This window comes from Panicum hallii, chromosome 9 (genome assembly GCF_002211085.1).
Source record: "Panicum hallii strain FIL2 chromosome 9, PHallii_v3.1, whole genome shotgun sequence".
NCBI lineage: Eukaryota > Viridiplantae > Streptophyta > Magnoliopsida > Poales > Poaceae > Panicum > Panicum hallii.
In genome coordinates this window covers 50,139,434-50,153,673 of record NC_038050.1, presented here as the reverse complement: position 1 = coordinate 50,153,673, position 14,240 = coordinate 50,139,434, and the positions used below count along the sequence as shown (strand labels likewise).

The 14,240-nt window shown below is 39.4% G+C and overlaps 1 long non-coding RNA gene and 1 pseudogene across 1 annotated transcript; one reads left to right on the top strand and one right to left on the bottom strand.

The window, feature by feature from the left end:
• Nucleotides 1-5,892: 5,892 nt before the first annotated feature.
• Nucleotides 5,893-7,354, bottom strand: LOC112872690. The gene is made up of 3 exons (XR_003224725.1): nt 7,058-7,354; nt 6,855-6,975; nt 5,893-6,224 (listed from the first exon to the last, which is right to left on the bottom strand). It is a non-coding gene; the product is annotated as an uncharacterized LOC112872690 (long non-coding RNA).
• Nucleotides 7,355-9,456: 2,102 nt separating this feature from the next.
• LOC112873107 lies at nt 9,457-13,272 on the top strand (annotated as a pseudogene).
• Nucleotides 13,273-14,240: the final 968 nt, after the last annotated feature.

Sequence of the window (14,240 nt, the reverse complement as noted above, 5' to 3'; positions counted from 1 at the left end):
CCGGTTTGTGTTTTCACCCGGTACTAAAAGGTCCTCCATGGGTTAGTTCAAAAAGAAAGCATATCTTTCTCAACCACAACCTGTACGTAGGTGAGATGGTAAGGAAGATACGCACGAGGCAAGAGGTCTCAGGTTTGGATCCCATCCATCGCACGCGCGCATATTTCGCGTAGAAAATCGCGTGACTTGTGAATTTGGAGGTCATGAGTGTGTGGGCCTCTTTCCAGGTTTAAATATATTTTATCCAAAATACTTCACTACCGGGTGGAAGTATCACCCGGTACTAAAGGGTCCGTTTAGTACCGCGTCATGTAACTGATGTTAATACCGAGACTTTTAGCCCCGGATACTTAGTACCGGTTGCATAACCGGTACTTATAGCACTTTATAACCGGTGCTATAAGCATCTTTTCTAGTAGTGTATAATGAGCCAATAGTTATGATCTTTGGTGGGAGATGTGATGTTCGTCACCTATGATGGTTGTTGCTCGTCACCTTTTCCCCATTTAAAAAACGTATAGTGTTTCCAAAAACGAAGGGTCCAAATTTTTTTCCAAATCAGAAGTTGTAGATTTGTATTAGGCAGGTTTTTGAGGCATATAGCATACTAAAAACATAAAGGACCAATGCTGATCGAGAAATATCCAATCCAATCAAACCAATCTACTTATTATCATGTTTTTCCATTTGCCCTACTTTCCAATATATATTTTGAATGTTCATCTCATTGTCCAATGATGAGGGATCATCAAGTAGGCTTGATGATCCTCCAGAAAGGTCATCAAGTGTGCATCCATACCTATCCTTATCCAGCGATTTTTCTTGGTCAGACTCACATCTGGTCCAATTTCTCCCATCATTAGTCTGAGAATTTTGGAATATCCGATTTTTGAAATAGGATCATCTAATTTTCATAGAAGGTATGGCAAGTGTGCTGCGATACAGGTTGCATATGGCGCACTCACTGTTTGGCCTGTTCTAGCATACAACAAGAATACAACACTATGTGAAAGTCTGGCATTGGTAACAGGCAAAGATGGCCATTGGTAACGGGCATTGCCAACGTTACCGTTTATGGATTACCAAAGCCCGTTACAAATTACATGCAAAAAGTAACAGGCGTCAGATACAACCATTACTAAAGGTCGTTAAGAATCACAACTTGTGCCAGCTCCTACCGGGCCCATAGTCTATAATTGTAATGGGCGGCTATACAATCCCGTTACTAATTGCTGTTACCAATGACCACCTGCAGCTGCTCCCTCTGGGCCCACTGTCAGAGTTGGTAACGGGCGCCCTTAATGGTCATTACTAAAGGCCATTACCAATCACCCCGTGCGGCAGCTCTCGCTAGGCCCACTATCAGTGTTGGTAGCGGGCGTCATGTATGCCCGTTATCTTTCATGTGTCATTGGTAACGGTTTTATCTTTTACGCCCGTTACCAATGACTTATCAATGGTAATGGATTTCATTTGTTGCCCGTTACCACTGATGTATCAAAGGTGATGGTCTTCACTTAAGGCCCGTTACCATTGATGTTTTAAAGGTAACGTGTTACTTTGAAAGGTCACGGGCTGTGCATGATGCTCGTTACCTATAGCTGTCTAGACTAATTGGGCTGGCCTGTTTCCTGGCTGCATCCTGGAACCAGCCAGGATTTAGCAGCCACCTTAACCTACAAGCAATATATATACTCCACAGCAGCAAGGACAAGTTTACAATACAAGAACTCAACATAAACATATAATTACATATCACAAGTTTACATCGCAACCTCATATATCATCTCAAGTTCACAAAAATATAACCTATACCCTAATATAAATATACACATGTACACATGTATATCAAGGTCAAATTTTCTCCACATGTCATAATCACAAGTTCTCACAGTTTCAAAGTGGACCGTGGTAGCAGCGGCCGTCTGGTGGGATGACATCCTTGATGATGAAATCACATAGCATGTCCTGGATCATCTCATATGAGTCTTTGGAAATTGGGCTGGGTGGTGCTTTATAATCCTGCAAAACACCACGCTTAATAAAAAGTATTTTGGCAAATAGTAAAAAAATAGAACAAGTGATTAATGCATAAACGCGTTGTACAACAGCTTTTTTTAGGTTGTTCCATCACACGCCAGGCTTATCATGTTGATTGCAATGTAGAAACCACATAGGATGCTCCCTGGTGGTTGTTGAGCGCACAACAATACACAAAAATGTTATGGTAGATTACATGGCATAAATCAAGGCAATACTGCATCGATGAGGGAATCCTTCATTTCCTTGCTAGAATTACCTGAAAATCAGTCCTACGCAGGAGTTTCGCTGCTGCTTTGGACTTTGGTTTCGCTCCTTTAGTATGCATGTACTTTCCAAAGGCGCTGTATGGAGCTGTAGTGATTAGCAACATTAAAGAGTTTGAAAATTTGCATATATAGAAACAAACCTACAACAAGCTTACCAATTAACAACTTGTTGGACATTCGGGAACTTTCGCTTCGGCACAATTTTCATGGAGTCTAGATACAATACGAGATTTCACTTCATGACAATGACTACCAGCACCCAGTGGCCACTGTTGGGGATTTCACTCCACCAGACAGAGAAGAAAGAGGGAGGTAGAAAGTGTGACTAGTGAGAAGTATGAAGGCACCAATTAAGAGAGAGCAAATGTGGAGTGCTCCCCTGAGAGTCCTCTCCTTATGACCTCTTGGGTAATTTATATAGAGGAGGGGGATGCCACTTTGCACCCATACCCTTGGTGGGTACAATATTTACAAACAGACCCTTGAGCTTTTCCATTAGGCCCATTTACTACATGGGCTGGGCAATTCCCCCAACAGTAGCCCCTCAGCTATTTGGCTTAGCTGGTACAACAAGGCGGAGTAGCTGAATCAATATGAAGTTGCCCAGACCTATATATCATTAGCAGAAATTTACATACAGGATAGCTACAACTGAACTAAAGGAGGCTTTCGGTGTTGCCGACGAAGCTGTCCTCAACAATGGTGGTGGGCAGAAGCTTTGTCGCTTGTCCTCATTTTGTAAGACGCTGGAGGTACCTCTTGCTTTACCAACTGAGCTAGACGAGCTTCATAGTTGGGGAAGTCTTTGCCTCAGAAGGTTCTTTGCATTACCCATCGGCTTTGCCTTTGGAGCCTTGGTACTCAAGTGTTCACATCTTCAGAACCGGTTGTGCCTCATCATAATCTTGGAACAATTTGTCATAGCTGATGCAGTTGAAGTAGATGAAGTAGTCGGTTTCTCTTCCCCGTAGCTGAAGTAGCAAGTCCGTCTTCGGTGTAGCCGACATAGTTGAAGTAGAACGTTGTTGTCTTGGTCCTGCCAAAGCCAGCAACGCCTTTGGGTCTTTCTCATGAGCGCCGGGCAAGACGTACCCACCAGGTTGTGCTAGTCCTCCATGGTCCCGCCATAGCCCCTCTTGTCCAGGGTTCATGGCGAAGGCGGCAAAGATGCTTCACACGCAGTCGATGCAGCTGATATCGAGGAGGTACATGGCGAGCCCCTTGAGCCGAACTGCATCGACAAGGATGAAGGCGAAGTAGTCATAGATGATGTAGACACCGAGCCCCTCGAGCCAAACTGTGCCATCGAGGATGAAAGTGGAGTAGTCATCGCCGAAGGGTGATGGCAAGCCCCTTGATCCGAACTGTGTGAACGAGGATGAAGACCGAAGTATTCGTCGCCGAGGTAAACGGTGAGCCCCTAAAGCCAAACTGGGCGACAAGGATGAAGGCAAAAGTAGTCATTGTCGAAATAGACGGCAAGCCCCTCGAGATGAATTGTGTCATCGAGGATGAAGGCCAAAGTAGTCGTCGCCGATGTAGATGACGAGCCCCTCGAATGGAATTGCGTCGACGAGGATGAAGGCCGAAGTAGTCGTCGCCAAAGTAGATGGCGTGCCCCTCGAATTGAACTGTGTTGTCGAGGATGAAGGCCAATGTAGTCGAGATGCCGAAGTTGATGGTACGCCTCTTGGCCACCTTCATCCATTCTACAAGTTTTCTATGGGCTACAAAAATATAACTTCATTTTCCCATCCAAAGTTATGAATTACATAGAAATAAAGCAGGCCCATCTTGGCTTTTTTCCCCTTTTTCTTTTACTTTTCTTCTTTTTCTTTTTTTTTCAAAATGACATAGTCGCTGTGGGTGTTTAACCTCCAAGCCCACCGAGGGATACCCTCAAGGTGGTAGATTGTAGGTGGGGTGTCGCCGAGATCAGGAAATCGAAGGTGCAAGGAACATGAAACTTTAGATAGGTTCGGGCCGCAGTATGTGTAATACCCTACATCCTGTGTGGTGGTTTGTATTACCTTAGATGATGTGTCTTTTTGAGGGGGTCTCTGCCCGCCCTTATATAGTTTGGGGGATAGGGTTACATGGAAGTCCTAGCAAAATACAAGCTCAGAAGTCCTACCCGAGTACTACTTAGGTAGTTTCCTTCTGTTTTGACTAGTCCTACTCTTGCACGAGTAGTTATAATTGGTGTAGGGTGTAGGCCATGTCCCATCCCTTAACTTAGAATATGTACACCATATGCACAGTCCCGTGGCCCCGGGTCTGACAAGCCCCCGAGATCTTCGTAGTCGAGTACTGCTTGCTTTCAAGTACTTCTGAAGGCGTCTTCAAGTTCTTCCAAACTTCATCTTCAAGGTGTCTTCCGAGTACTTTCTTGGCTGTATCGAGGCTGTGAGATGCTTATACCCTGAGTAGTTTTCAAGTTTTCTTTTATATGGGGTGCGATTAAACTCGCACTCCATATGGAGTAGCCTCCGATCCTTAGGTTTAATCGAAGAATTAGGTTGATGGTCAAATTAGTCTTGAATCTTCTTTCCTTATCTTCCAAAAAATTTGAAAAATAGGCCGTCGATGATACGTGTCCCGCAGCCCCCGAGCCTTAAATCCAAATCCCAAGGTTTGAAAAAAAGGATCCAAAGCATCGTGGCATGGATTGTTAAAAAAAGTAAGAATTTGATTTGATGGTTAAAATGAGTAAATTGGTTTAGAAATTCGGAAACCCCATTTTTTAGGATAGCATCCTTGAAAAAATGGTTAAGCAAATAACTTTCCTAAAGTAACCCAAAATTACCACTCAAAACTAATCTTCTCCCGAGGAAAAAAACCTTTGGCATTCCTCACAGTAAAACCAGACCCACCGCTGGTTATCTAACCGCGTGGTGACTTAGGGTTTTCGCTCACCCTTTTTATTGCCGTAGCGTTTTGTCTTCCTCTGTGCGGAAAGTAGTACCCGAAATGGTTATCTTCCTTTGTCCTGCAGGCGCCGCCGCTCCCAGAATTAGATCTAGGTTATTTCCAGCTCCTTTCCTGTGCGGAAAGTAGTCGTTGAGAGCCCCAGCTTCCCAGAGCGCGTCTCCACCACCTCCATCCTCAGCCCCCGAGCGTATGCGAGTGAAACAGCTCATGACATCAAGAATGATAGGCAAGAAAAGGGTACCTTTCCACAAAATCATGGTCTTTCTTGTCCTTTCCACCTTGAAGCTCCATTTGGCAGAGCAAGCTGTAATATCGAACAGAAATCATGGTCTTTCTTGTCCTTTCGATAGAGCTGACAATTATTTAGGCATACATGTAATTTCACATACCATAGACCAAGCTTTGCAATGATCTTCCGAGCCTCTGCAAATGTTCTTGGTATAATGGCACCATTTGGCAGAGCAAGCTGTAATATTGAGAGCAAATCGTTTAATGATTTATTGCTCCACTTGTTGATGGACTTTACATGAAACAAGAGGACTAGGAAATAAAGTTTTGATAGTTCACATCCTTCCCATAAAAGTTGATCTGCATCTCTTAGCAATTCAAAGAAAGATTGTGTTTCTGCATCTGCTCCAGATTTAGAAGAACCGGGCGCATCAGGTTCATCTCTGTGAATTCCATTATTATCATATAGGGTTGCTTTTGATATAATGCCATATCCACACAGCATTCCATGGCATACTAAGTGATCATACACTACAGGTTGCTTTTGTAACAGCATGTTGACACACTTGACACAAGGACATCTAATCTTTGCATCTAATTTTTTCCCCTCTGTATGCAAACTGAAGAAAACTCTACCCCAGCTATGTAGTCATCACTTGGTCTTTCAGAAAGCAATAACCTCTTGATAGCGGCTAAGTCCATTAATCCAGTGTGAAGAGAGTACTCTTTGTATGCTCTGCTTCTGAATTTGATAGCCTGAAATAATTATGAATGACTGAAGTGAGGGAAATAATATGCATTTGATCAAGATAAAAAAATCGAGTACACATTGATGTCAGGACCTTAAATAACAATTGAACTGGTAGGCACTGGTTTGTACAGAGTAGAAGAAATCATTATAGCTAACATTGATTGTAATATTCAGTCTTCGTACATACACTAGTCACATGGTTTCTTAACCATATGCAGCGATTTTGGTTCTCTGGATTTTAATGTAGTCTCACAAGAACTGAACATATGCATGTGTCACATGGACTTAACATTTGCATGTTTCACTTAGATTGAACATATGCATGTGTCACATGGACTGAATATTTGCATATTTCACTTAGACCGAACATATGCATGTGTCAGATGGTGAACAATTCAGAGTTTTCTTAACCATATGCAACAAGTTTGGTTCTCTGAATTTTAAATTAGTCTCATTTGGACTGAACATATGCATGTGTCAGATGGTGAATAGTTCATAGTTTGATCCACATATGCAGCATTAAAAATCAACTAAGTCTACACCATATAAGTAGAGGTATTACTGTAAGAAATTGATTACTTCTATTATATCCAATCTCCAACAAAATTCAGAAAGGAAAACTGCATTAGTGTTACCTTATTCTTTTCACGATAGACCTGCAAAGAATGATGACCAATACATTTCCATCCCACTCATCTCTATCACCAGGTAGAACTATTAATTTCTCTTTTCCATTTTCAGGCTGTCATAGTATGACTACATGGCACATTACAAAGTCCAATATTAGTGTTATCACAATATGCAAGCAGAAAGAGTAATGAGCCAGAACATTACCCACCTAATTTCTACGAAGAAGGTCATCAGGTCTTGAACTTTCAGATTTGGATCAAAAGATCAGAACTTTCAGACTTGGATCAAAATGATTAATTAGGTGTCTTCCAGCACGATTATCTGATAAACCTACTTGGATGCCTGAACATTATCTTGGGACATTGCGTGGCTGAGATGAGTAACGAGAGAAGCCAAAGATAATAGGGAAAGAGAAGAGGAATGTACAAGCTATGGATTGAGGATGGACTCCTTCCAAACCCTAGCCACCTTTGGGGTGGTATAGCTCGATTTTGTGATGGGAATCAGGACCTGGGAGGGTGTTGGAGAAAGATCTGTTGATCTTGTTTCACTGTTGGGGCGTCGGCGACTTGGCAAAATAGGAAGGCTAACATGGACCTCGAACTCTAGCTCGAACTCGAACTTAGGTACATGCAAAGCAGGTCCAACTCGAGCTCTATAATGTGTCCGACTCAAATAAAGACCCTGTCATTCAACTTGAGCTCAAATTACATGTTCGAGTCAAAGAAGCTGTCAACTCAAGCTCAAATAATGTGTTCGAGTCAAAGAACATGTGCAACTCGAGCTCAAATAATGTATCCAAGTCAAAGAACATGTGCAACTCGAGCTCAAATAATGTGTCCGAGTCAAAGAACTCAAAGAACGTGTTGAACTAGAGCTCTGTACAAACGTGGGTTGGAAAAAAAGAAGCTTACTGACATATATATACAGAGGGAATTGATATAGTTTCTGGTTTGACCATGGTTTGGAGAATTCCTTGGTCAGTAACTTTGCTCAATTGAAGATCTTGCATGGCAAAAACAACTTTGTTGAGAAAAGGTTTTTGAGATAATCCGACAAGCTTCTTTCATCTTTATGGGAGTTTGACACGTGAAAATTACATCTTTATGGAAGTTTCATCTTTATGGATTGTTAATTTATCTCAACACTACATTTGCTATGGTTTAGTAAAATGTTCATAACTTTTGCATATGAAATCGAAATTGGGCGCTCTTTTTTTTCAGAAAGATAATTTCAAGGCCGATGTGAAAAAAGCAACAAGCAGAGGCACGTTGGCTTTTTGACCCCTCAAATTCGATTGTGTTGACACGCTTTCAGGCCCGAGAAGTTACAACACCCATTTTCATGTTTTTATGTTGATTTCACGGAATTTTTTCTTGCTTTCAAATTTAACCATTCATGATTTTTGATAAATTGTAAATGTTTTGGTCAGCCTCTGAGAAAAGTTAAAATAAATAGAAGCCATATTATTTATGGCATACCACATTTATCAGGAGCACTCACATAACAACAACATTTCTAGCTAGTATCCTTCAGTTTTGGTACACATTTTTCTCGTCATTGGTACCTAACTTTTGTCACGAGTGTTTCCCTCCAACATTTTACTAAGAGATTGGTTTCCCACCGAAATTTCCCACCAAAAAAAGTTTAGCCCACCCCAGCTCCCGAGACAAAGCCGGCAGTTCAGTTACATCTCTCCTCCCGATCTCCCTCTATTTGACTCCATCGCGACCTCCCTCCAATATCATTCTCACCTCTGATCCCATGTGTAACTAATATTGCTCTGGATGATGCTCACCTCCTGATCATGCTCACCTCCATTCGCAAGTACCAGCTCTGGATCTTCTTGTCAATCTGACCCTCCAGCACTTGATCCACACCATCTGACGAATTCATGGTGCAGCACTGAGAATGACTCCATCATCCCCTACGGTATGCCATGTCTCATCCCATCCCTCTCATCCTCATGACAATTCAATTGGATCTTAATCTATAGCTGATGAATTCACGGTGCAGCACTGAGAATGACTCCATCATCCCCTACGGTATGCCATGTCTCATCCCATCCCTCTCATCCTCATGACAGTTCAATTGGATCTTAATCTGCAGTGGTTCCCAATTTAAAGAATCATCTTCTAATCCTACTACATGTGTGCAATCAAAGCATCATTTTTGCCTCCCTCCAGTTAACCCTAGCTATTTCTATTCAGCAAAATTCTGATCCATTGTCATCTAAAATTATGCATGGCATGGGGCCTATAACCCTACTGATTTTGATGTTTTCGGTATAGTGCCTTTTGACATTGTTGAAGATATCTGATTCGGAAGCACTTTTACTACTAATGTTGTTCCTGTTTCTTGGGATATATTGTAGACAAGGATTTATTTTAATACTGCTTATTTTTTTGACATTTACTTCCTCAAGATACTACAATACTTTATCTTTTATGAAACTCTAGATGTAGATAACATAACATTCTGACTATTTGCAATGCATAGTTCAATGTCATGATCTATTCTATTAACAATTATATTCAGTTGATGCTCTTAATATTTTTTTAACCATATCATCTTCTCCCTCGATGCTCATTTGAGATTAGATTGTGCTGCCATGGCTTTGGATATTTGGACCTTGGATCTTGAATGCCATGGAGCAGCTGCAGGACAGGAATATGTGCAAAGGGAAATGGACAGAGATGATATATGTTATTTCAACTTAATTGAGTTCATCGAGGAATATGGGTTCAACGCAATAGACTATCTATACTATAAGAGAAGAGATAGTTTGGTTGCAATACAATTGGATGCTGATGTGATGGAAATGCTTAAAGAGAATGAGAGGACGAAGAAGGTTAGCTTATTTGTGACAAGATAGAGAATGGCCATCATTTCACCAACCAAATCTGCACCAAATAAAACTAAAGGTAGCTTGACTTGTGCATGTTTGAGCATCCAAATAAAACTTATGCATGGTAGCCATTCTGTTTTTTTTACATGTCATTTCCTTTGAAATTACTGTGTTGTTCATCCAAGCATTCAATCACATAGGCATCATACTGAACATGTTTTGATTTTTACCACATTTTATTATAGGGAAGAGGGGTACAAAGCAAAAGCAGAGCATAAATATAATTCAAACAAATGCAGAATATGTCAATGAAATTGACCAGCAGCATGACGAACCACCAGGTACAGATGTGAAACATGGATTACTCTAATACATGTGGACTGCAATACTAATGTCAACTTATTTCTTATAGGTGATGGCGATGACATAACCATTCGAAAGAGAACCATTTTGGCACATGTTTGGAATCTACCTGAGGAAAAGCGAATATTAGTAAAGTGCAACTGGCTTGGACAACCTATTGGAAAGGAAGGTGGTCTTTTAGGGCAATTTTTAGGGACCATAGCACAAAATGGTGGGTACTGTCCTGTAGATGTCAATGATTGGAGAAAGGTCAAGAAGGATAGTGCTGAAACAATACTTCAATGCATCCAGGTATGCTACATTTTACAACATATATAGTATGCTGAAACTATACTTCAATGCATCCTTACACATAGTATGGCATGAACTTTAAGTATGCTACATTTAGGTTGAGCTGCCAACTAGTTAAATTTACTCATTGCATCTATCTGATTTTAGACAAAGTTCTTGTATCCTCATTCATGTAAGAAATGGATACTAAAGTCAATTGGGAGAGATTGGAGAAAGTACAAGGCAACATTAAAAAAGAAGCTATTTAATCCAAAGAAGAAAAAATCAGCTTTATACAAGCTCTGTCCAAATGACATTGATGAAGATCAATGGAAATCACTAATAAGATATTGGAAGTCAACAGAAGGAAAGTTAAGTAAAGTGCATAATAATTTGTGGTATTCCCTTTTTATTTATAAAGATGTCCAGTATTTATAAATTTAATATAATGCAGGCCCTTAGTGACATGAACAAAAAAAGTCGTGAAATGAAGAAGACAACACATACAGCAGGCAAAAAGAGTTATGCCCGTTGGTCTGAGGACTTTGTGAGCCCCTATTATATGTTCAATATGTTGCTCTATTTTTATCTTATCATTATATTATTGGCATCTTTTTAGAGGCAAGCTGATCCCGCAAAAAAAACCACCACATAGAGCGAAAGTTTACCTAGCTACTCATTGAAAAAGGGTCAGGGGGACAGATGAGCCTACGGTATGTTATTTACCACACACACACATATGCAAATATCAAGTTCCTGTCCTTAAGTAACAGGAGTATTATGTTTGTGCGTTTCCACATACAGGTGTAGTTGGAAAATATTATAGATAAACAACCAGAGTTAGCACAAAATAGCAAGGGAAGAGTTGCATGGGAAGGTGATGTGTTACATCAAGTATTAGGAGAAGAGAAACCTGGACAAGTACATGGCATGGTATTGCTTCCTGTTCCAAAACAAGTTTATGGAGGAACAACACGCCATTTCAAGGACATTAATATAGCTACAATAGATGGGTCATCATCTGATGTAGAGACACATATGTTGGAGGAAATAAAGCAACTCAAAGAGCATGCAAGAAATCAAGACAAACTTATTGAAGAACTCATAAACAAGAAGGGACACTAGGACAATGAAGGACCAACAACAAAGGTACCATTGTGTTTTCCTTGACTCTATATTCAGTTGAGGGAACCAGAAAATAAATTTAGGGGGGGTGCAGCTAAACAATGTAGATATCTCGTGCTATGTGTATATGCCAAAAAATATAGTGTTTACTAATGCAAAAAAATATAGGGACTAGATGTATGTGTAATCAAAATTTCACTATTTGTACCATCCTGTCAGAATAATCCTATCAAGCTACTGTAAAGCCTAACGACTAAGGGGTTTCAAAAAAAATTTACCATGCTAGTTAGGCCAATTGTTGGCCTCCCGGTTCAGCCACTATCTACATTGAAATTGTACTAAAACTCTATATCCTTTTTAGGCCAATTGCATATCAATTGATCATGGCAACTTTCAGGAACCTGCAGTACATTCTAGCAAAAAGGTATACTTTTCCATTTTTCATGTTTTCACATTCACATAGTATAATCCATCTTGGCTTTATCATTGTTAAAAACTTTGCAGAGAGTTCAATGTGCTCAACCAAACCGTGGAGATGCATTATTTAACCAGAGGGATGGATTGGTAAAATTTACTCCTAGCATACATGTGTATGATAAACTGTACTGAAATAAAAATACAAGTTAATCTGAATAAACTGATGATGGTGATCTAATTTTTTTCGAACACAAAGGTTAGCATATTGTTACTTGTGATTTAACTGCAATCAACTCTTAGATGATTATATCTATATATGTTGGAACTAGTGTCAAGATGATGCTAATAACAAGGAATTATCCCATCACCGAGAAGCAGAGCCATCATCCCCACAGTGTTCCACTAATTATTCAATACAAAAGGAGGTATATTGCTCCTGCGGATTCATTGAAAATTGATATATTAGCCATGCAATGTTTCATTCATTCCAGAATTTAATTATTAGAATCCCTACCATTTACTTGCTTTCAGATTCATGCATATACTCAGAATTCAGGTGATGTTAGGATAACAAGAAAAATAAAGGTATGTAATAATCACACTTCTCCATTCATTACAGCAGCATTTTTACCAAAAATATTGAATGATTTACTGTATGATTTTGTATCTTAATTCAAAGGCTAAAAATCAACATGAAGCACTCCAAGATGCTGCCGTAATGACACAACACGTTGCAGCTCATGATAAGGCCACAAGCCATAAACGTCCAAAATATACACCATCTCTTTCAATTAAGGTGAGCAAATATAAGGGCAATTGTTCAAACTGGTTCTTTTTATACAACTAACGCTTCTTGTTCATCAACTAATCAGTGAGTGACTATGTTAATTCAATATAGGTTGGATCCACAGTGCTACTTAAAACTGCAAACTATCCAAATAAGACAATTGTGGCATATGCAACAATTTTGAGCTCTAGTCCAAAAGAAAATGTTGGTGGAGTTGAGATTGGAAAACAATTCTACAAAGTGCCTATCAATCCTCCAACTGTACAAGATGAGCCATTAGTAAGGCCCATTGCTTGGCCATTGATTTATGTATGTTACGACTACCTTTCAAAATATTTTACAACTACCTTTTACTAGGCAGATTGAAATATTAATGTTACAACAACTTTTCAATATGCAGGTTGAAATGATCAATGGTTGAAGCCGTACAATTGAAGCAAAAGAACGGATCAAAAGCAATGAAATTCCAGAATATGACATATTTATATTTACATTTCATTTCTATTAGTACAAACTTGTAGCATCCACTGCTATGTACATTTGCTCTCTGTGATGTTTTGTAAATATACTCCTACATGATGTGAACAAGTATTATTTTCCCTTCCTAAAATCAATGCAGCTTCCTGTGATTATCAAAAATTGTGGGTTTGTGTGATTGTGTAATATGTCATGTTCCCTCGGAAAATTACATGAATCAAAACATTATATATGATATATGGAAGTGTATAAAAGTTTATTATTTTAAATTATGGATGTGTTACAATAGGTAAAGCATGTGTTACAAACCATATGATATGAAAATTAAAAACTATGTTCTCACAAAGTGTTACTACCATAATATATAAGTGTTCCTAGAGCTCAAAAATATGTTACACAAGAGAATCATTGTAACCCATACAAATGTTCCACTATATCAATAATTGTGTTACAGAGTAGTAACAATTTTTTCTATGAAGAAGAACACATGTCTTGTGTTCCAATAGATCAGGGAGTTGTAACATCAAATATAGTAACACAAATAATATGTGTTGCTAGAACACCTAGTAACACATTTATTAAGCTATAGTAACACAAAGTTGGTGTTACTAAAACTGTGTTCTGTAGTAGTGCCCTGATCTTTTCTAAAATAGAAGCCGCCCTCCCTAGCCCCTTTGTTTCTCAACCTAACCCCTAGGTTTAAGGTTTATTTATATTTTAGCCCTCAATTTCTTCGTCCAGAGCCCTTTTAATTTCAAATCTTTTATAAATAAGCCCCTGGAACCATGTTTTAGCCTTAACTTCTTTGTTTTAACTCCATTTTCATCAATTCTTGAATCATGCGATCCTTGTACAGTAGCTTTATAACCATGTTTTGCTCTATTTATATTGTTTCTTATTTGTTGCATTTGCTTGCTTGTATGAACTTCTGTGGTGCGATAGACGGTACACAGTTTGAGGATCCGCAAGAGCAAGGATTTGAAGACATCGCTGAGCAGCAACAACTTTTTGAGGAAGGCAAGTGGTGCTTGATCATATTCCGGTCCTAATAACTTTCTAAATACACACATTTTCTTTATATGCATGCATGTGTCTATAACATGA